Genomic DNA, 22,505 nt, shown 5'->3' with positions numbered 1-22,505 from the left:
CCCCACAATCAGATGGGAGTGGAGCGAGCCCTCCCCCTCTGCTTCCCGACAGAGTCCAGCAGGGACCTTCCCCTCTGCAAGTGTGGACCTGCAGGCATGCAGCACAGAAGCCCTGCAATAGAAGTGGCCAGGCAGGCCGTGTGGGGCTGCCCCTTCCCCAAGTTGTGTGCAGTATAAAAATGACAAGACAGACTAGAAAAGGAAGGTGTGACCTTCTTGATCAGCATCTCAGCAAACTATTGGCGGAGCTAGGAACAGAATCCAGGTGTGTCGTGTTCTTTCCACTAGACCAGGTATGGCCAACCTGAGGGGGTGCGTGTGTGAGATGTGGCATGGGCCAGATTCAGGAGGACAGCACTGAATAGCAGAGCAGGAGTAAGGGTAGGGGATCAGAGTAGCACTTGCGGTGCACACCTGGCAAAAAGATGAGCCATACACCCTCTGTTTTTTTGCCACAAGTTCTGCTTCATCAGCTTCTGCTGAGGCCAAGCCATCAGCACTCCTGTGACTCTGTTGCTGAATAAAACTTTACCTGCAAGAAACTGTGAAAAAAATTTCTACATGTTTGCTCTAAAAACGTTCATCAGTCCAGCTCTGATATGAAAACTGGGTTTGAATGACAACCTTTTGCATCCTTAACTGTAAAAACTGCAACCTGCAGAACTCTGATAACAGACTGCAGCTACTCTAGAAACCTGTTTTCTACCATGCAAACAATTCCATTAAAGCACAAGAAACATGCAAGGTGGCCATTAACTCTCATAAAATGGCTTTCTTTCTATTCCAAGGCTTGGCACATATTGGCCTTCATTCTCCTCTTGTATACATGGGTAGAAATCAGAAATGACATAATTTAATTGATGGAGTTCAGCATAGTATGAATTGGGCTTGTTAGAACTTTACAGAAAAACTAGCAAAATGCCTGTCATGAATGAAAGGAGGGGGCGGGGGTGGGGGATGGAGACTAGAATCTGGCACCTCCCCTCCTCCTGCTGCTCTGGGTCCTGCCCCACTCCTTCCCACCCCCGCTGTCACTCCAGGTCTTGGCCTGCTCCCCCCACCCACCTCTGCTGCTGCTGTGGGTCTTGCCCTGCTCCTCTGCCCTCCTGTCACCAATCTGGGTCCAGCCCCGCTCCACCCTCCTTCCCCACTGCTCCACACACGAGGGAGCATGGTGCATGGCTATGTGGGAGTGGGGTAGCACACACCCATGGGTCATGGCATGGGGAGCAGCCATGGTGTGGGGAGCCCTAAATGGCTGCATGGCTGGGGAAGCAGCTCAGGATGAGGCGCAGGGCGTGCACGGAGGGTGTGATGCATGGATGTGCAGGGGGGTGGCACATGGCTGCAGGGTGGGGCATGGTGTGGGGAACAACCCCGTTGCAGGGAGCACCCACTGGCTGCAGTTGCATGGTGTGTGTTACGGACTGCACAGGGGGCACAGTACATTGCAGCGTGGTGTGGGGTAAGGAGTGGCCACGGTAGGGTGAGCACCTGCTGGTTGTGGCCACACAGCATGGGGCATGGCCCTGGGGTGTGGTGCATAGCTGGGGATGGCACACAGTGCACCAGGGGCTGCGGCATGTGGGGCGCAGCATGCCCCACACCCCATGGCCTCATGCTACAGGTGACAGGTGCTGTCCACACCACCCTGCCCACCCCCCTCATAGCACCCTACAGCCACACCCCATGGCCCCCACCCACTACGCTCACTCCTTGCATGGCACCCTGTGACCACACCACACCACCCCCCTCACAGCACCCTGGGGAGGGTTCACATGGGAAGCAGGCATGGGGGGGCATGCCTTGCTTCATGGCACCCTGTGGCTGTGTGCCCTGCCCCCTCCATGTGCTCTGCAGTATGCAGTGTGCCATGTAGGGGTCGGCCGTGGTGGGGGCATGCCCTGCCCTGCAGCAGTGTGCGCACAGTTTGACATCAACCGCCTCCACCTGTGCGTCTGCCTGTCAGTAAGGCTCCAGGCGGCGCACGTGCAGGTGTCCCAGAGCGTTACCATCAGACAGACACACAGCCAGAAGTACTACAGCTTTTACTATATTAGAATGCATTAGACCTTTAGCCTAATTGCACTATTTTGTTGTAAATCAAAGAACACCATATTTTGCTCATTCCCTTGTTCATCTCAAAGCAAATTATTAACTGAGCAAGAGCCCCAGCTTTTCTTCCCCGAAATTTTGCTATGTACCCAAATACCAAGCTGTCAGACTGTACCTCCCTAAGCATTCCTCCCACTCCACCACTAAGGCTCTCCTCTCAGCTGAAATTAAACTTGCTACCCTGTAATTTTGTACATAGCATGTCACCAGCCTTTTAAGTAATGAAGGCACCATGCAGACATCAGACAGATCTCTCTTGTCATTGGTTTTAATTAGCTCATTCAATGCCTTTTGCCTTCTTGTTCTCCTTTCATCAGAAAAAAAAACATGATCTATAACATTCAGAATCTCACCTCCTAGGGACCCTCTTCTACAGCTACTGCTAATGTTGAGTTGTACCTAAATTTGCACCTGCACCAGTTATGCACAGCCTTTTGCTGGAGGTAATGCAGAGATGCCACTGTCCAAGGGGAATAAGCATGAGTTCTTAAAGGTACAGTGTTACACTGTTATTACATGTCCAGCATCATGACATTCATATGGTATTGTGAAACAATCTAAAGATATTAGAAATTGGGCTTCTTTATAGAGAATGTCCCAAAGGAAGGAAGTCAGCAAGCTACATGTAGTCCATTATTAACCTTGGATAATGCAAATCCTATGGGGCAAGATACTCATGGATTTGTCCAGGTAGGAGAATAGACCAAAAAAAAAAAAAAAAAAGAGTATTTTTCCCCATCACAAACATCTATGTAATGTAATCACATTTTTATTTGCCTATTACAGACTTCTGAGGAGTATGGCACAACATACAAAAATTAGGGCTGTCAATTAATTGCGTTGCTTGCGTTCAATGTGTTAATTGTGCATGTGGTTTTGGAGCCTGCACCCGGCCTCTACCCTGCCACCATCACCACTGCCTCCAGGCCATCCCGTGGGGCAGCAGTGGCAATGTAGAGGGCCACAGGGCAGCCTGGGCATGGGCTCTGGACGGCTGCAGTGGGGTGGGGGGGCATGCACAGACATGCAGCCACAGCCTGTGGACAAGAACACAGCCCAGTGGCATGTGAGGCAGCACCCAGCAGGCAAGTCTGTGAAGGAGAAGGGTTAAGGGGGAGGGAAGGGGTATGGCAGGGAGCAGATTGAAGCCCCCACAGTGAGGGGCGAGTGAGGCAGAGGCAGAGGCTGAAGACAGAAAGACATGTGAATCTCCAGGTGGGAGTCCATGATAAATAAATGCATGGAGTTGTACATACAGCAGAAAGCAAGTGCAAACCAAGAAAGACACAGCCCAGCATCTGGAAAAGAGATGCAGAAACTGCAGTGAATTAGGTCATCCCCTTGGTCCCTGCATGCTCCCTTCTGGCCATGCCACCATTGACCTGGTATGGGTCATGCCACACTCCATGCTGTGAAGTGAAGTCAGGTGGTGCCAGCCTGCACACACCATGTCCGCCACTGCCTGGAGCATGGTGCAGCCACCATGGGCTCCTCAAGAACAGTGAATCCGCATAAGCACAAGGCAAGCAGTGGGGCCAGGGGTAGGTGGCACTGAGCAGCATCCCGTCAGCACTGGATGTTGCTCAGCCACAACCCTTGGTGCTCAGAGGAGCAGACAGGGACTGTGTGGGCTGCTTTGCTGGCTCCATCCATGCACAAAGGTCCCCTGGGTGCACACTGCTGCACATGGCTGCTGCCGACCACACCTGAGCTTCTGCTGCCCTCCTTGAGCAAGGGCAGGGAGGAAGCACTGGACCCTGCTGTCCTCCAGTGGACATCTGCAGTCACAGCAGCCAGAAGGGCCACACAAAGCAGCAGTTCTCCATCCTTAATGTTATTTTCACATTGAATCAACACTTATTAAACATGCTAACTAACATGATGCAGGTCTACCCAAAGCTTATCTATGGGCCAGACAGAATCAATTGGCAGGCCGGGTACAAGTGTGCAGTCCATATTTTACCTACTCCTGGTCAATATGGTACCAGGAACAGTAATATGGGCACTGACAGAAAGTGTGTCCAAACTTGCTATTTAAATCAGTAACCCGAGTAGAGGGAAGCATTTAGTTACCTTAACCTGAAGTCAAAACAGAAGGCAGGGCAAGGAGTGCCTTTAAAGACCAATTCATTCAGAAAGGTATTAGCTTCATAGGTTACCGTCTGAATAACCTGAGAGTTACTGTGCAAGAATAGTCAACAGACATGTGGTGAAAATCTCAGAGTTTAGGAAAAATGAAGGCATTAAAACAGCTCCTCAGAATTGGATACATAGATTTCATAGACATTAGGGCTGGAAGGGACCTCAGAAGATCATTGAGTCCAGCCCTCCCACCCCAGGGCAGGAAGTCGGCTGGGGTCATAGGATCCCAGCAAGGTAAGTGTCCAAATGTCTCTTGAAGGCGGTCAAAGTAGGTACTTGAACCTCCTCTGGCGGCAGTCTATTCCAAACCTTGGGGGCTCAGACACTAAAGTTCTTCCTTGTGTCCAGTCTGACATGGTCACAGAGGAGTTTGTGACCGTTCCATCTTGTCATCCCTTGGGGTGCTCTGGTGAACAGACGTTCCCCCAGATCCTGATGAGCACCCCTGAAACTTATAGGTGGCTACCAGATCACCAGCCTGGAAAAGAGCAGGTTCAGGGAAGAGTCCCATAACTGTCAGCCTCTCATCATAAGGTCTGTTCTCCTGCCCTCTGATCATGAGTGTGGCTCTCCTCTGGACTGTTTCAAGCTTTTCCACATCCTTTTTGAATTGCGGAGTCCAAAACTGGATGCAGTATTCCAGCTGCAGCCTCACCAAGGCGGAGTACAAGGGGAGAATGATGTCCCAGGATTTGCTCGAGAAGCATCTATGGATGCAAGCCATCATTTTGGTCGCTTTACTAGCTGCAGCATCGCATGGCAGGCTCATGTTCATCTTGTGGTCAATCATGACCAAGTCCCTTTCGTCCAAAGTGCTAGCCAGCGTAGCACTGCCAAGCCTATAAGCATGCTGCAGGTTTTTCTTCCCAAGGTGGAGAGCCTTGCATTTTCTGGTGTTAAATGCCATCAGGTTCTCATCTGCCCATTTCTTGAGCCTGTTGAGGTCAACCTGGATTGCCCTCCTGTCCTCCGTTGTGACACCAAACTTTGGGGTAAAGAGTCCATTGGTGAACTTGGCCAGTCCACTCCTGACTCCAATGTCCACATCATTAATGAAGATGTTGAATAATATGGGTCCAAAGACAGAGCCTTGGGGGACCCCACTGGTCACAGGGCACCATGATGATTACCTTCCATCAACCACCACACTCTGGGTCCGACCACATAGCCAATTCCCCAGCCAGCAGAGCGTGGAGAAGCCGAGGCCACAGTTGGCCAGTTTTACCAAGAGGTGATCATGGGATACCAGATAGAAGGCTTCTTTAAAGTCAAGATATACAATATTAACCTCTTCCCCCTTGTCCAGGTGATAGGTTACCTGGTCATAAAAGGAAATAAGATTGGTCAAGCAAGACCTGCTTGCAACAAACCCATGCTGGCTATCCCTCAGGATTTTGCCATCAACCAGTCTGTTGAGAATGGTCTCTTTGAAAATCTTTTCTAGGACCTTCGCTGGGATAAAGGTCAGGCTGATGGGCCTGTAGTTTGCTGGATCCACTTTCTTCCCCTTCACCAGAGCACCAGGAGTTCACAAAGCTCCATGCCAGGAGCTGGGCTATGATGCTTGCCAACTCCTTAAGTACCCTGAGTATATGACAATAAGCATAAAATTAATTCACCCACAGATGCCTCCAAATAGGGCATTGCTGCAGTCCTCTTACAACAGGGCCCTCAAAACTGAAGACCAGTATATAGCCCATGTTGGTGGTACTGGGGCAGGGAAGGAATTTCATCCCTGAAGGTAAATACACATAGGTTTTATGGTGATATATGGAAAAAATTGTGTACTTGTCCTACAGTATTATTTCTTCCCTCTCTGAGATAACCCAAGTAGAAGATACTGCAAAATAAGCAGATATAGATTTATTATGCTTGGCAGAGAACATCTGACAAGAAGCCACAGTTTAGTGGGCATGAATTCAAGCAACTTGCAATTATTTCAACTGAGGATGTGTCACCACAAGTTCCTGTGATCCCCAGCCCATCAGGGCATGAAAATACTATCAAACTAAGACACTTAAAAAAAAAAAGTAGGAAATCCAACTGATTCATATTTTGTGCTGTTTAATTACAGAATGGCACCAGTGAAGAATGGGTTGTCATGACCTGATACTTTGTTCTAGAAATAAAACTGGGTGTCAGCCTCACTTTGGACTTGGTGATATATAGAGAAGCAGGTAATAAGACAAAAGAAAAAAAAACCCTAGTCTGAGCTAGTATCCCAGAATCTAGCAACACCTCATGAAAATGACACTGTGTATTTATGATGGAAAATAGGGCTGTGCAAAATTTTGCTAGCTGTTTTGTTTTGACTCATTTCAAGCTCAAAATGGCAAAATTGAAACAAAATGAAGGGCTTCAAGCCAGCCTCAAAATGAAATGTTTCGAAGTTGAAGCTGGGCTTGTCTGTAGGGAAACAGAAAGTAAGGAGACAGAGGGGGAAGGAGACAGAGGGGGAAGAACACAGTGAGGATGCAACTTAACACACATACACACACACAGTGAAGATGCACCCTAACACATGCTGGAGAAGAAGCTCCTGCAGGAGAGGAAAGGACTCTGTGACAGTTTGGCTGCCTGAGATGCTGCTGGTGTTACTACTCGCTAAGTTATTTTACCTGTTGTTATTTAAAGCGGTGGACCAGGCTGAGGCTGTAGGAGAAGAGGAGGAGGCCACATTGGGGCACACTACCATGTCATGTAGAGGCCCAGCTCTAGTGAGGGAGCGCCTTAGCGTACACACAGGTCATGAGTTTTGCTTGTCAGCAGCTCGAGGTGCAGTTTCCCAGAAACCCCTGCACCTATCTCTTTAAAACTTGGAAGGCATCATGCCCTTAGAAGGGGCTATCATCCCTGCTGCTTTTATCCAGGTCTGCCAAAGAATGACAAAGTTATAGGCAGTTTTGTGCTTCCCCATTATAGCCTATGGGCAAAATGTTGAAACAACAACATGGTTTCAACAAAACAAAATGGAACCACGCTTTTGAAATGAAACAACTTGAAACAAAACACTGAGCCACTGAAACAGCGAAACAGAAGTCAAAACAAAACAGTGCTGTTTTGCACAGCCCTAATAGAAAACAATGACACCGGGCTGCAAAAGGCAACCATGCTGTTGTACGAGTCCTCCTCGAGTCCAGATGGGCACATATGAAGGAGAAAGATAATTTCTTTTCTGAATTGTGGGGGAGAAAGACTGAATTGGCCTTTCACCCAAGAAAACCTTAGGTTGCATCAAGCCGAGATAGGGGAACTCTAGGGCATGACACCTAGCATGTGGTATTCTACCTAATGCTGAGAGGTCTCTATGTAAGGCAGAGGGGAGGGAGAAATCCCTGCTTGAACAGTGGGGGTGGGGGGTAAAGGTGGGGAGAGAAGAGCAGGAGGAAGCCAGGCAGATGCTGCTGTGCCTGCAAGGAGATCACCAAGGAAGTTAGCACCTACAAATCAAGAAGATTAGCTATAACCCTGCCACCGTGACCTCCGTGCCCATCTCTAGCTGGCATGGGGACAACATGCTGGAGGCCAGTGCCAAAATGCCCTGGTTCAAAGGCTTGAAGATAACTAGGAAGGAAGGGAATGTGGCAGACACCACTCTAATGGAGGCTCTGGATTCCATCATCCTTCCTTCACGCCCTGAGAAAAAGCCTCTTGCCTCTGCAGGATGTCTACAAGATCGGCAGTATCGGCACTGTCCCCGTGGGGCGCATGGAGATGGGCACCTTGAAGGCCAGCGTGGTCATGACTTTTGCTCCCAGAAGTGTCACCACAAAGGTGAAGTCAGCGGAAATGCACCACGAGGCCGCCCTGCCTGGGGACAACATGGGCTTCAGTGTTAAGAACGTGTCTGTGAAGGTCATTTGCCAGGGGAATGTGGCTGGAGACAGCAAGAATAACCTGCCCATGAAGGCAGGCAGCTTCACCTCCCAGGTCATCATCCTGAACCACCCAGACAAGATCGCTGCTGGCTACTCCCCAGTGCTAGACTGCCACATGGCTCACATCTCCTGCAAGTTTGCTGAGCTGCAGGAGAAGATTGACTACAGGTCCAGCAAGAAGCTGGAGGACAGTCCTGCACAACTGAAGCCTGGGAATGCTGCCATCATTCAGATGATCCCTGGCAAGCCCATGTGTGTAGAAAGCTTCTCTGTATACCCACCTCTTAGCCACTTCACCATGAGGGTCATGAGGCAGACAGTGACAGTGGGTGTGATCAAGGCTGTGGAGATGAAGACTAGTGTAAAAGCCAAAGTCGTCAAGTCAGCCGTGAAGGCTGGTAAGAAATGAGGAGCTGGCTATGCCCTGAGCTGTTAGGACTTGCTCACACAGGACAAGCTGCTGCACCCTCAAGATGCTGGGGGACCACTGGAGGAATGGGATGGTCTGACACTTGCACTTGAACTCCTTTTCTTTTCTCTTTCCTCTTTCGTTCCCCCCCCCCCGCCCCCAACAACTGGTCTAGAAACTATGACGTCTCTGTGAGAGCTGCAGCCAGGAAGAAGAGGGGAGGGGCCAGCCCTGTTGGACTGGAGCAGAGAACCCTGCCTAGGGTTGCAAATCAGCTGGGATGCTGGAGGACTCTGGTTTAACTTAAACCAGGAAGGGGTCTGGGACAGCCGTTGCCTAAGCCAGTTTGAACCAAATCAATTAAGTCTGATACTACATTCAACCAGGTTTGGCTGAAACCGGTTTAAGATATTTTCAAAACTGGTTTATGTGCACTGCGCATCTGTTCTGTTACAGGTTTAAACCAGTTTCTGATTACTTAAACTGGTTTGTGTGTAATGTCTGCCCTTAGCCCTAAAGAGCTTTGGAGAAAGGAACAGGCCTATGATATACATCCCCCATTTTCTGCCTTTTAAGGTTAACTCTTACATGTTGCAGCAGAGAGAGACCATCCTCTTCCATGCAGCTTACTCTGCTCCCAAGAGCTTTGGGAATTGCACAAATATCTGTGGCCATTCTGGGACAAAGGGATTTCAAGGGAATAGTGAAGCAATATGGGCCAGCATGATCACCAGTAGGTCAAGATTTGCAGGTGGGTGTTTTAATCTTAAACTTATTAGCCACTAAAATCATTGTTTCTTTTGAGCACTTATCTTAACTGATAAGATCCATTAAATCCAAGCCTCCCATCAACTGTGCCATATTAGTCACTGCTGCTAGAGTTGCTTATAATTATCATTCAGCCCCAAGATTCTTAGATTCTAAACCCCGGGCTGCATTTATATGACTGGGAATGGAATTTTTAAATCAGCAGCCAGATCATTATTTCTTCTGCTTAGCTGATGGTATAATGAGTTATTACAACTTGCCACAGGTACCCTGTGAGCGAGGAAGCAGCAGGAACATAGCAGTGTGGCACTGATGGCACTGCTTTATCATGGGAGGTTTGACAAGAAATCGTGGGGTTGTCATGATGAAAAGACAAGGCATCTGATAGCAGAAAGGGGTGGGGGGATATCAAATGACTGAGGCATTTCTGTTTACCCCAAGTTCTTTATTTTCTCATTAAGGTAGAAATAATTGAATCCCTACCTCTGGTGGGAGACTGCTGGGCAGGGCCGAGTGTAACAGTTGCTGTACCAGAGCCACATTTTCTATTAAGGTTTTTCCATTTGTGAAGAAAAAGAAACTCTCTCATCCAGGGATGAACTGAAGATCTTCATGTCAACAGAAGATCTTTGCCCAGTTCTTGCTTGTTGCTAACCTCCTAGTCATGTCACATTTGAAAACATGGCAATGGCCTCCACCCTAGTTAGAATGGTTTTTATGCCCTGTATACCAAATCCTCTTATTCTAGACCCTCAGGTCCAGAGTAATGCTCTCTCCTGGATCATGAGAAGAGACAGCAGGAATTGGCCTTGCCTGGAAGATATGATTCCAGCTGCCTAGTACTGTCTTTCCACATTGTTCACCTGGTTCACAATGCAGAAGCTAGTAAGCGTATGGGGGATGTTGTAATTATTTTGCACTTGCTAAGTGCTATAGGTGGCCATGTTCGCATGTGTTTAGTGTTTATGTAACAAGTGCTGGGGGGATGGGAGACTCTGGGGCTGCAGCATGGAAGCACCATGCAGCTGGAATTTTCCACACGGGGTCTCTCAAGGGGAAGTCCAGGGCCTGTCAATAATGTGACAGTCGCCGCTTCAGGCCAATGAGAAAGCGTCACATGTAATTAGACCGCCCTGCATCACAGAGAGTATAAAAAACATCGCGCTGTGAACTTTGGGGTCTTTGCGCGCCCGACGGAACGTACAGACTGAATCGACTCGGAGCGACCTTCGGCCTGGCCAGCCGGAGGGGAGGACGCCAGACCCGCCTGATCCTGGCGACCCTTCCCGGAGATACAACACCAGTGTGAGTGGGTGCTCACTGGTGCACCCAGCATAGTTGATTTTGTTTTGTTTAACCCTTATTAATAAAATTAAGCCTGACCTTTAAAGTGAGCGTGATCTGCGTAAGCCCGAGTATCAAAAGATCCTGTCCACAAGGGAGAGAATGGGACCAGCTTAGTTTGTCTCAAGGTTGACAGTTCAGCAAATAAAGAAATCTTTTGACTTGCAAGTGGAACAAGTCCAAGAGAGTCCTGCACAGCCCCAACAGCTATGGTGCCATTAGTACAAAAAGGGACAGAGCTCAGGCATTTCAGTCCCTTCTCACCTCAACAGTGTTCTTACTTTAAGGCCAAAAGGAACAGTTTTGATTCTCTAGCTCAGCAGTTCTCAAGTTGGGGAGGTTGGTTTTTTTTTTTTGAGGGGGAGGGTGTTCTTGTTTTTTTTAAAATAATGAGTCAGAGCACCCTCCATTAAACTCAAGCCTGCCGCCCCATCCCCACCACCTTGGAATATGTCAGCTCTTAGCTTTCACTCATTTTTCACTACAGAATAAGCAATAGTGTGATTCTTCAGTTGTAAAGAACTGAAAGATCACAACAGATCAAACCATTTTTGAAACAACAATTTGCTAATCTCGCGAGACATGTTTGCACAGCTAACAACCTTAACATTGTATGGCATTCTGGGGCACCCTTGAAAGGATCTCAATGCACCCCAGTGTACCATACCACCCTGGTTGAGAATCACTGCTTAAACTACAATGCAAGCCTCCAGCGACCTATTCTAATGGCTTGTGTGGCGGGCCAGTAGGGGGCGCTCCTGCATTGAGCCGCCCACCTCCCTGTGCCTGACTACCTTCCAGGCTCCAAGTGCCTACCTAGGGGTGCCTCACATCCAGCTGACCCCCTTCCTGGGGCACACTCGCTAGCCTGGGGGTAACGTGTGCTGCCACCACCCCGAGAAGGGACAGTCTCAGCCCAGTGTCCTCGGGGAAACACAGGCCTAATAGTCCTATGGGTACTCAACCCAGTACAGGCACTTGGGGCACTTCCCCAAGCCGGGGGCGAAAAAGGAAAGTCTCTCTTAGTCCGCAGACCTGAGGGACCTCTTAGGCATAATTTAGACCTACCCCTCAATAAGTCTCCTACACCGGTCACAAAGGAGAAGTTTATTGATTACAGGGGTAGGGTGAAAATAGGGTACAAGATTAAGAATATCATAGAAATCCTAAAGAGCAAACAGTCTGGCTGAGGTAGCCTTTTGATCACGCATCTGAGTTACTGCCAGCTAGATATCTAACCAGATCTCGAGTAGCTTACTCACAAGCATCATCCCGAGGCTGCTGGAGATTCCCTCTGGAGGCAGGCCGCTCCTCGCTCATGAGTTATGGGGGAAGAAAGCCAGTTTCAGATGGTAAAACTCCTCTCTAAGTCTGAGTCCTCCACATGGCTGCTGCCCCCTCCTCCTGGGCAGTCTTAACTTATATAGCCCCTGTGACCTCATTCACCTGGTCCAATGGAGGCCAGCTTCAGCTGGCTGTCGGCCAACCAATTTGAAATACATCACTAGTTGCCGGGCAGACTCTAGCCCACCAGGTAGAAGCCCCTCACCCAGGTAGGTGATACCAGTCCCGTAGGCAGAGGGAGCAGGTTTCCCCCCTCCCTCAGGAATGTAGCCAGCTCCGGTTACGTAAAGAGATAGGGTAAGGGTGTGTCTTCTCTGCTGGGCCCATCCTCATCACATTGTCACAGGGCAGAGATTTTGGGGAGAAACAAAGGTGGCTGCCTGCCACAGCTTGTTTCTCACTAATCCCCAAACACTTTATTCCTCTCATGGGGATGGCTAGTCTTCAAAGAAGACTTGACAAAGGGCAGGTGTCCCTTTGGTTGACAAAGTACACAAACTTTGGCTATGGTAGGATAAGGCGGTCCTGTGCCAAGAGGATGGTTTAGTGGATGACATGGAAGCTTAGCTTTTGGCAGGCCCTTGGTTCAATTGCTTAGCTCTGGCACAGGCGGTGTGACCCTAAAATCCCTTCAATCTCCATGCCTGTCTCCAAGCTGCATCCTCCCCAGCTTGCAGGGAAGTTGGAAGAAAGAAAATGGAGCAGAATATTGACTGCCGCTTCTGGATAAGAGGTCCTGTTGTTGCCTCTAACTAGTTTAGAGCTGCCGATAGCACACTGATAGGAGGCAGATTATTTTAAAAAATAGAATTGCAATCATAGATATAAATTCTAAATTCATGTCTCACTCTAATGTTAAAATATTCCCTAACCTGGAATAATTTAACTCTAAACCATGATGTTCCTTTTGAGTTTTATATCTTTTTACTGGATAAAAATATAGCCAAGAAATACTGCACAATAATGAATATATTTTATCCTCACAGCCCCACCAAAAGGTCAGAAAGGTATATCCCTTATTTTGTTTGGGAGGGGGGAGGGGAGTTAGGAATAAGGGAAATGAAGCAATTGACCCCAAAAGACCTACCCGTGCCCCCACCCCACACAAACTCACATTGACTCTTCACTTCAGAGGAACTCTCAGCATCAAGTTAAGCACATAGGGAAACAATTGGCATTTAATTTCATAACCCTCATGGTAAATCACAGGAGCTAATTATACCCGTGTCAATCCAGAATTAAACTACAGAGGCACTCTTGACTGGCAGTGCCAGAGCAGAGCTGAACAAACTCCAGCTCCCGCTTTAAGAGTCTAGGCAAAAAATATTTATTTTAAAGGAGTTTTTCATCCTTCTCCCCAATGAGATCACTACTCTGCGGACAGCAAATAATGGGAGCAAGTGCATTTATGAAGCCTCTTCAAGACAAACCGGCTAGGAGCCTTCCTTATTTATCTGGGAATAATTTGTGTTCAGCAGGTCACAGAACTGATAGATTCTGCCTGACCTATCTTTTTTCTGATTAAATAAGACAGCACCTTCCCTAGAGGGCAATACAACACTTGTCCAGGCTAGTTCTTTATCTAAATCATAATCTACGGTGACGTGTGAAGCCCTCCAAGACTGCTACTAGACAGAATGACAGCTTGGGAATAAAGCCATTATAAGATTTCAACAACTGCAATACGTGTTCTGTTGAGATGCTCTTCTCAAAGCTGAACGTAAAAACACTCTGGGTTTCTTAATTTCCCCTCAGACAGCAGAATACCTCATGCCCCAAAGTGAAAAAAGGTGCATTCAGTCTGCAGCAGGTGAAACTGGCCTGCGAAAATTAATATAGGCACTGAACTTCCAACTCACCTCCAGAAGCATAGCACACTTACTACTTTGAATTAATAATCCAATATTCCTTCCTACCACAGTAGAGAAGACCCATCTAAATCAGGCTCCTAATACAGCAGGCATTGTACAGGCATGTAATAAATACATTAGAGTTTAAAGATACACAAGTCATAGGCGATGGGTGAGACAAATAAGTGAAGAGACTGAGAAAGCAATAATAAAAACAATAGTATGTGTTAGCACACACTGGGTACACACATAATTCAGAGCTAATTTCAGCTATAATCACAGTAGCAGAAACAGAAAAGATCTCAAATATGGACAGGATTCCTCAGAAATCAGCAGAATAAAGATAGGGAAATAATTGGCACTGTATCCTTTCCCTTGCAATTTCAGTACAAAGTGCAAATGGATATTAAAAAAAATAGCAAGCTTACAAATAATATCCACCCAGAATATTATAAAAGCCCCCTCAAAATGTTCCCAAATACACACATTTCCATAGTCATTTCCAACCCCCGTCACAACCGAGGTGGTTTCCAACTTCCCCTGAAGGGCCAGCAATTTTTGGTTATTTCAACCCGATCAATTCCATGCCATTGGTCAAAAGATTTCTAAGCCCTTCTTATGTCTGCACAGTTATTTTCAGCTTCAACAATGACTAAAGAAGATGAAAACACAACAGAAAGACTTACCAGCTATAAGTGAGTTCAATAGAGTTGGCAGGTATAAGATGGCCACTTTAAGGCTGCGGCACTTTTTCTTTGCCAAATTTAAAGGGCTAACAATCACCAGAGCATGATGGGAAAGTTCCATGTATAAAGGATGATCTAGTAAGACGTCCCCCAAAAAGGGAAAGGTCTAGTAAAGTGAAGTAGATTGTTGTGATTAAGTCCAGCTGACTTCTGTTGCAACAGCACCTAAGGGGGTGATGTGGCCAGTATCATATCTACCCCCACCTTTGAGTCTCTAATTTGCACGACCAGGTATGAACTTACACCTGTACAATGAGGAGTAGGAAGGCAAATGTGTGCTTGGCACAAGATTGCAGCCAGGTTTAAATTACCACATTTGGCAATTGGGTAAGACTCCTTAATTGCTCTCCTCCTGCTCCCCATTTAACAGCAGGAGCAGTTAAGAAGAAGGGAATGCTTGTAGAGTTTGATTTTTTCACATTCTTGAAAAACTACCCCAAGGTTTCTAGGTTACAGCCCAGTATTTGAACCAGCACGTGACTGCAAGTGTACATGTGTGTGTGTTAGTACTAAAAAAGACTGGGCATTTTGGCATTGCTTTCCTGTATGTGCTTAGCACACAGCTGTGGTATTGGGATGCACCTTGTGAATCACTTGCTACCAATCAAAGGTTCCCAAACTTTTCCTTATTGCACCTCCAGATTTGGCAGCTACCTATGTACCCCCAATGGCGTATTTTTTATATTTTAACCCCTTAAGTGCCAATTATTATAACGTAAATTAAATCCACCATTACGCAATTTTTCTTGCATACCCCCCAGTGTCTTGCATACCACAGTTTGGGATCCCCTGCTATGAATCATACCTGCTTGAGGGTCCTGTGTTTTGGTTGTTTCTGTAGGCAGAGCTCTCAGCCCATGCCAGCAGCTCATTATATTCTTCCATTTTCCTGCATGTTACCCTCCTATGCCTCTCTCCTTCATTATTTCTTGTAATTCCCCTGCCCACACAGCAGGCCAGGGACTCTGTGTTGCTTTGCATAATGTCCTGCTTAGCTCTATGTAACACCCACACAAACACTTGGGTTGTGCATTGTGTTTTTTTCTCTGTGTGTGTGTGTGTGTGTGTGTGAACAGGGGCTGCTTCAAGTAGCTTACTTAAGAGAGAGACTGCAGTGTGGCACTCCCTGTCTGGACAAGACCAGGCTAATGTCATGCAAAGTCTTCCCAACCCCCCAAATATTCCAGTCTGGAAATGCCACTTTGTGTGAGCTGTATTTTTGGGGTCTATTTTCACTCATCGTCTAGGGCTTCCTAATCCTATACCTACTAGGTAAGCTAGGCTGGTGTGGGGGAGGAGAGGCTACTAGGGGCTGCCAAAGAGTGAAGTCTTCTCTGGGGGAGAAGGAGACCAAGGGGAAGTCATGCCTGACCAACCTGATTGCCTTCTATGATGAGGTGACTCGCTCTGTGGATGTGGGGAGACCAATGGATGTGGTACAACTTGGTTTTAGCAAGGCTTTTGATATGGTCTCCCACAAAATTCTTGCAGGGAAGCTTAGGAAGTACGGGCTGGATGAATGGGCTGTCAGGTGGATGGAAAACTTGCAGGAGTACTGGACTCAGAGTACTAATCAATGCCGTAATGTCTACTTGGCAGCCAGTATCAAGTGGAGTGCTACAGGAGTTGGTCTTGGGGCTGGTTTTGTTCAATGTTTTCATCAGTGACCTAGAAAATGGCATAGAGGGCACCCTCGGCAAGTCTGCAGATGACACCGAGCTGGGGGGAGCAGTAGATAGGCTGGAGGGTAGGACTAGGATTCAGTGACAAATTGGAGGATTGGGCCAAAAGGACTCTCATGAGATTCAACAAGGACAAGTGCAAAGTATTGCACTTAGGGTGCAACAATCCCATGCACCGGTACAGGCTGGGGGTGACTGGCTGGGCAGCAGCTCTGCAGAAAAGGTCCTGGGGTTACAGCTGAATAAACTGAATATGAGCCAGCAGTGTGCCCTTGCTGCCAAGAAGGCTAATAGCATCCTGGGCTGCTTTGGTAGGTGTGTTGTCAGTAGGTCAAGGGAAGCAATTATTCCCCTCTATTCAGCACTGGTGAGGCTCTTGTTCGACCTTGTTGAGTAGAAGCTGAGAACTGAAAACCCAGTTGTGTAGTCAGATGCAAAGAAAGGCATCTTGTTACCATAAGAACATTGCTCGGAACATAGTGGGGGTGTCTTCTGGTTCTTGTTATATCAAAAGACTTAATCCAGAGGGGAAAAGACTTGTGTCTGAGACCAGGAGGAAGGAACACACAGATCTAAAAATCAGGAAGTCCTCTTCTGTGTTCCCATCTGCCTACCTCGTCTTGAACGAATGACTAGGGCTGGAGGGTAGCTAATTATTACTGCACATTCCTAAGGTATTAGACGCTAAACTAGAGGTGTACTTCTACCTTTCAATGCAGCTATTAATTTAATTTAAGATCAACACATCCTTCACTTGTAATGTGAAAGCCCTTTGCAGATTAAGCAACAACATAGATGTTGAATAACACCTGAGGTTTGACAGTTTACGTGACTAAAGTCACACTCTGGAGAATAAGAGTTACCTTGGCTATGGCTGCTACTTCTGTTGCTGACAACAGATACTGCTAACTGAATTAAATATGAAATGCTCCATAGTTAGTGTTCTGGCTGGTTTTAAGTGCAGTGTGCAGAATTGCCGTATTTGGCAATATGACCTGATTTTTTTCAGTAAATAGCAATAAAGCTAACATTTCATTTTAGAGCTAATCAGAAAATGTCTCCATTCTCCTTTAAAGAAATTACTTCTCCCATAGTCTGAGGGGCTATGTGCATCACAGGAGTCTCTTGTCCATGGTACCTTGGGGGCTGGACTCGATGATCTCCCGAGGTCCCTTCCAGCCCTGATGTTTATGAAATCTATGAAACCTTCTGGTAGGTGTAGGATTAGGAAGTCCTAGACTATAAGTGAGAATAAACCCCCAAAATACAGCTCACATAAAGTGGCATTTCCAGACTGGAATATTTTGGGGATTGGGAAGACTTTGTTTTGGACATTTAACAATAAATGTTAACCTTTCAACACCAATGCCCCCACAATTAACCAGTCAGAATATATGAAACCTATACATGCCTTTCCCAAAATGTGGTATCTGATTCAATGCACCAGATTCCCTCATGATAACTATGTTGGTGAAACTAAACAGCAACTATGCACCAGAATGAACTCTCAGAAAAAAAATAAAAGGACAGAGACACATATATGCCAGTAGGAGCAGTTTCTTCACAGAACAACAACTCTCGCTCTGACCTCACTCTCTTCATGTTCAAGGGAAATCTACTGGGGTGGGGAGTGGGAGGAGGGCGAATATCTTTAAAAGGTGAACTTTGGAACAAAAATTCATAAATCAGATGGATTATCAAACTTCTTTTCTTCTGCTATCCCTGATAATTTCTCCTCCTTCCAATTTTGCAGCTCTACCCACTGCTCTTAGCAATCACTGTGCTTCCTTCCCTCCTTGGACCTGATGAACGGGGATCCGGGTTTTCCATTTGCCCTGGAAAAACATGGATTTTGTCCTTTAAAAAAGACACTCACAGATTTTGTCCTTTAAAGGAGAAAAATAAAGCAAACATCAGGTTTCCCCTTGTAGGTTGTCAGAGTTCCAGCCTGCAAGGGGCTGCTTGAGGCTGGGGGCATAAGCAATGTGTTGGGAGGGAAATGGGGGAGGCACATGCCCCCCCAGATTTCTGCTCTCACAGTGGGCACAGGGCTGCAGTCTGGTCAAACTGACATGGGCTGCGGCTCGCATCCATGGGCAGGCAGCAGGCAGCAGGCAGGATGCAGCCACTGGGTCCCATAGTCCTGGCAGCCAGCCCCACCCTCCAGCATGGCTACAGGTCAGGAGTAAGGGGCACCGATGGGGCTGGGGAGGTGAGAGGTTGTGGATCATCATGAGTGAGGAGTACTGGCAGGGCCAGGGAGCTGTGGGTCGGGAGTGAGGGCCACCAGCAGGGCTACGGGGGCTGTGGCTTGGGACTGAGGGACAATGTCATGGGCATGGGTAGGGTACCGGCATATCAGGGCTGCTCAGTGCTACAAGGCACTGGGAGGGAGAAGCAGGGGGCAGTGGCATTCAGATCTGCATTCTGGTGAGTAAAGGTGGGCAGGAGGATCTCTGATCTTCCATGATAAAAATACCAGAATCAAACACCGCAATATACAGGTATTTAGAATTTATTTTATTATAAAGATTGAGGCAGTGTTAGGTTTCCAAATTGCTTTAAAATTGTAAATATATCAATAAAACATTGTGTTCCACTGATACATACATACATACATACATACATCTATATATAGAGAGAGAGAGAGAGATGTATGCATTTCATTTTAATTACAGAAAAATGTGAATTTTGGATTTATTAATCACATAATTTGGGATTTTTAACACAGAAAACCAGGATTCTTGATGTTGAAAAATGCCCTGCATTCACAAGCTTGTCTAACTTTATTCTAACCATGTGGTGATCCAATAAAAGATATCACCCCAAAAGTCCTTGCTTCTTGTATAATTTCTGGACCATTATGTCTACAAAATCATTCTGACAGTACCAAGACAACAGCAAGACTCCCATTGATTTCAGCTGGACTCGTTAATCCAACACTGGACATTTTTAAAAATCCCACGCTTACAGCCTAACTGTTCAGTAGTTATTTGTCTGCAAAACTCAGGAATAGTCTTAAAGGCAGAAAATTATATGGATTTTCCACTCACACATGAAAAACATGACAGGGTGTTTACTGTGTTCTGCCAAAAACATTGACTTTGGGCTGAGACCATATCTGGCAAATTTCCACCCAAAGGGAACACTGTTTAGAGAGCAGAGAAGTGGGACCAGGGGCTGTTGTGAAAGCAAACCGTCATGAAGCCTCAGAGTCTCCATTATCAATAAACATGCTATTCATGCAGTGACCAGATTAAGATTTCCCCTCAATTTAACCATCTGAAAACAAGGGAAGCTAGAAGACGGGTTATAATAACTAATTTCAGTAAAGAAAACAATAAAAAAACATAGAAATGTGGGTGACGGATTTCCACCCCCTCAGACTGCAGCTGTGTCCATCTGTACACGAAGAAGGGGTGGAAATGCCACCAGAGTACACAGCCGGAGGAGGATAGAAGACTCTAACCCAACCAGAGGAGTCCTGGTAGCGTGACCTTGGGAGCAAAGTAAAGGAGAGTTTCTGAGTAAAGTGCTGACAATACAGAGGCTTTGGACAGGTAAGCAAAGACATTTTTGCAGTTGTATCCCTTGAGGCCAAGGAAACAGGAAGGATTTCTACATTCTTTGGAAACAAACTAAACTCATTAAACAAATACCCGCTTCCATCACTAACTTCTTGTACAGGAAAGAACCCTTTAGATGCCCAAATTCTGGCTAATCCCAGGGTTAAAATGGAGGGATATGGGTGATTTTTTTTTTTCCTGAGCAAACCAATTCACTGAGACCAGACCAAGGATGGAGTCCAGGAAAAGGCAAAATTAGCCATGGTTCAGTATTTGCTGCAAAGTAGCAGGATGTTCTGTCTTCATGAGGACCCTACTGCCTCAAAAAATAAGAGCTATTTTGATTTATAGTTTATCTGGTACTTACCACAATTGTACACTGTTTTGTTCATTGACCAGTCATTTATGCTTAGTTCCTAGCCAGTAGCTATCTCTACACCCGTTCTTTCTCTTTGTCCTTTCCCTGTAATTTCCTGCCTTCCTTTCACTGGCTTTCATAATTGCTATTGATTATGATTCTTTTCAGTCCATCCAAGTCCCTTTATAAACTACCTACGTCTCTTTCACATGATTTTCAAAGGAAACCTGTGTTGTCTCCCCCTCTGCCTCCACCCCTCAACGAGCCAAAGCTGGAACAGGAAGTAATGCACACTCTCTCTTTCTGATGCTTGCAATTTCTTTGCTCTTTGTGTTTGGTGAAACTTCTCTGATTGGACAAAAACAACACATGGGCGGGATTTCACCCATTACATCAATGAAAAAGAGGACACATGACTCTGTCCTACTTTGGTGTACCTTGCTTTAATCTACAGTAGAATTACTTTGGGCAAAATTGAGGGAAAAATTTAACTGGTGTAAGTTCAACCAATGCAGGCATCAAGGTTTTTCAAGCTTATCTCATGTAGTTATTACCTAGGAAGGTTATTTCTTATGCCTTCCTCTCCCCCCACTTCTCCCAGTTAACAATGAGATGCAATACTCCTCTGTCTGCTCCAGATTGCAATATCATTTATATTTGTGCACACAACTGATATACATTTCACTGGTATTAATGGGCACTTTTACACATGCTCAAGGCGGGGGGGGGGGGCAGCACTTTAATTAGAGCAACTCCAAAAGCCTCTCAAATTAAAGCAACACAGCATCTTGTGTCAGCATTCCTGTGCTTCAAAATGGCAGCGGGAATGCTTGAATTCAAGCTCATGGGACAAGCTTTAGTTGGAGCACCCCTGCTGCCATTTTTAAGTGCGGGGACGCTGATAGACAAGATGTGGGAGACTATAATTACCATGCTCCAGTAGACTCAATTAATTACATGCTGTAATTAAAGTGCATTGGAGCAGCTGATACTGATACATACTGATGTGTTTGTATGTCAGAATATATGATTCCACCTTGGTTGATAAGGATTTCATAAAACCTGTCTACTGTAAAACTTTCTTGGCAGCAATTGTGAACTCTAACTTTGAGAAAAAATGGTTCTCAAGCTGTAGAAGGTGGGCTAATGGTAGCACTGTAGACAATAATTCTGGTCTGGTGTCATTCAGGCTGAGTTTGGCACATGTGCAATGTTAATCTATCTTCAGAACTCTCTGGAATCCATGAACTTTTAAACTTATGACCAATTTAAAGACTGAGAGCATGTGTGCTTGAGTCATTTGAGGCCACTGCGTGTCAGTGTGTGTGGAATCTCCAGTTGACCATCTACTCCAGATTGACCATCTTTCTATCATTGACTGAAGTCGGCAACCTCCTGATTGCATCTTTGCCCATGTTATTGGTCAAGTATCATTGCCCTGTATTGTTCTTACCATTGCTCTGTTGTTCTTGTGTGTCAGTTATTACCAGAACCTCTTATCGCTATCATAATTCATTGTTGTCATGTTACTTCTACCTTTTGTTTGTTATTGGCATGGGATGGGGTCCTGCAGGATGGACGTGATCTCCCCAAGGCCCCCTTACTGTGCCAAGTTGGCCCAATAGGCACCCTCAACTCTCGCCCACCACATCTTTGATCAAATGATTGACAAGGAGACTACCTTTCAGTCCTCTTGGCCATGGTCTTCACTGACTCTAGACCCTGTGGGTTTCCAGACCTCTGGTGGGTCCTGCTCCAAGATAGATGTCACAAAAGGTGTCTCAGGGCACCCAAGCCTTATGGGCTATGCCTGGCTCCAGCCACCCCTTTACCATGCCCCAAGCTTCGCAGATGGTACCAAAGTTGTTCAGTCTGGGTCTTGCTGCAATTTGGCCCGCTTGTCCTCCCTGGGCTCTCCATGGCCTGTCTCCCTCCACACCCCACAAAGTGCTGCGCCCTCTCTGGCACTGGGGGCAGTGCACCCCAAATGCTGCGCCCTCTCTGGTGCTGCGGTCCCCACACTGCTGTGAGTCCCTTATGAGGCCTCCTCCTTCCCCTAACAACCTCACCCAAACCACTGCTTTTATACAACAATAAACAAAACACAAGCCCCTGGGCTGTAGCATAAATTCAAGCCACTCGGCTATAACCTCATTCAAACCCTACAAGGGAATGCTCCATATCTTAACAGTACTCATAGTTTCATAGTTAGTAGGCTCGGAAGGGACCTGAGCAGATCATCTAGTCCGACCCCCTGCCATGGCAGGAAAGAGTACTGGGGTCAAACGACCCCAGCAAGGTGA

The 22,505-nt window shown here is 46.6% G+C and overlaps 1 long non-coding RNA gene and 1 pseudogene across 1 annotated transcript in view; both read left to right on the top strand.

The window, feature by feature from the left end:
- Positions 1-1,899: 1,899 nt before the first annotated feature.
- On the top strand, positions 1,900-8,685 carry LOC109318372 (annotated as a pseudogene).
- Positions 8,686-18,148: 9,463 nt separating this feature from the next.
- Positions 18,149-22,505, top strand: part of LOC109306223 — a 17,244-nt gene continuing 12,887 nt past the window's right edge. Inside the window, exon 1 of the long non-coding RNA XR_002099897.1 lies at positions 18,149-18,161. This is a non-coding gene — a long non-coding RNA (uncharacterized LOC109306223). The remainder of the gene's footprint in view (positions 18,162-22,505) is intronic.

Source organism: Crocodylus porosus, unplaced genomic scaffold (genome assembly GCF_001723895.1).
Source record: "Crocodylus porosus isolate Cpor-Errol unplaced genomic scaffold, CroPor_comp1, whole genome shotgun sequence".
In the NCBI taxonomy this organism is placed as follows: Eukaryota; Metazoa; Chordata; order Crocodylia; family Crocodylidae; genus Crocodylus; species Crocodylus porosus.
Note: the sequence above shows the minus strand (reverse complement) of the source record. Positions and strands in the feature narration are given on the sequence as shown.